A 1,476-nucleotide genomic window follows, 5' to 3' on the forward strand; every position below is an offset into this window, starting at 1 on the left:
CTATCTAGCAGTGTTCCCTCCCCTCCCCTCCCCTCCCTGGTAACCAATAAAGAAAGTTTCCTTCAATATATAAACCTTTCCTTGACTTTTCACAATAGTGGACTAATACTGTATTTGTCCTTCTGAGATTGATTTATTTCACTCAGCATAATTTCCTCCAAGTTCATCCACTTTATGTGGTGTTTTGCAGATTCTACGTTATTCTTTAGGGTTGCATAGTATTCCACTATGTGTATGTACCATAGTTTGGTTATGCATTCTTCTATTGATGGCCACCTGGGTTGTTTCTATCTTTTTGCTGTTGGTAAATAGTGCTGTGATGAACATGGGTGTGCATATATCTGTTCTTGTCCTGGCTCTTACTTCTTTTGGATAGATAACTAGTAATGGGATTGCTGGGTCAAATGATATTTCTAATTCCAACTTTTTAAGGAATCGGTATACTGCTTTCCACAGTGGTTGTATCATTTTACAGTCCCACCAGCAGTGTACGAGAGTCCCAGTCTCTCCACATCTTTGCCAGCATTTGTTATTTTCTGTCTTGTTGAACTTTGCTTCTAGTGCTGGGGCAAGATGTTATCTCCTTATTATTTTGATTTGCATCTCTCTCATGGCTAATGATCGTGAACATTTCTTCATGTGTTTGTTTGGCTGCCTGGATATCCTCTTTGGTGAAGTGTCTATTCTATCTTCTACCCATTTTTTTTTTAATTGTGCTTTGGGTGTAAATTTACAGAGCAGAATTTGCTTTACATTCACCAGTTCATGTACATTTGGTTTCACTCTCTGATTACCATCCCCAACCCTAACCCACTCTCCTTTTCTCCCTCCCCTGTGACCCCCCCACCCATCCCCTACCCTTCTTAGTTATGTACTGCTGTCTGTCTTTTTGTCCATGTGAATGCTACCCCTCTAGTGGCCCGTGTTTGATTGCTCCAAGGGATGTATCTCCATAGAGTACGTGGGAGCATCACCCTGGGTTAGGTGTTCTGCATGTAAGTCTTTCTACTCTTGGGCTGAGAGCCAGTCCTTGGGAGTGAGTCCTATCCCAGGCCATAAGGGTATCCCAGGGCCATAGTCTTGGCGGTCCCACCAGACTCTATCCGACTAGTAATTCCTGTTGTTATTGTGTTTTTGAATTTTGTTCCACATTTTTCCTCCCACTCTATCCACAATCTGCAGTTTTGATCCCTTCCCTAGTGATTGGTATTAATAGCTGGGCACCATCTAGTTCTTTTGGTCTCAAGGTCCATCATATCCTAGGTTCTGTGCATTTTTTAACTGGATTGTCTTTTTGTTGTTGAGGTGGAGTTTTCTAAAATTTTAGAGATAAGTCTCTTGTCAGATATATTATTGCTGAATATTTTTTCCCAATCTGTAAGTTCTCTTTTTACTCTTTTGGAGAAGTCTTTTGAAGCACATAAAAATTTAATTTTTAGAAGGTCCCATTCATCTAGTTTATCTTCTGCTGTTTGT

Source organism: Orycteropus afer, unplaced genomic scaffold (assembly GCF_000298275.1).
Source record: "Orycteropus afer afer isolate SDZICR_OR568_19922 unplaced genomic scaffold, OryAfe1.0 scaffold00841, whole genome shotgun sequence".
Lineage (NCBI taxonomy): Eukaryota > Metazoa > Chordata > Mammalia > Tubulidentata > Orycteropodidae > Orycteropus > Orycteropus afer.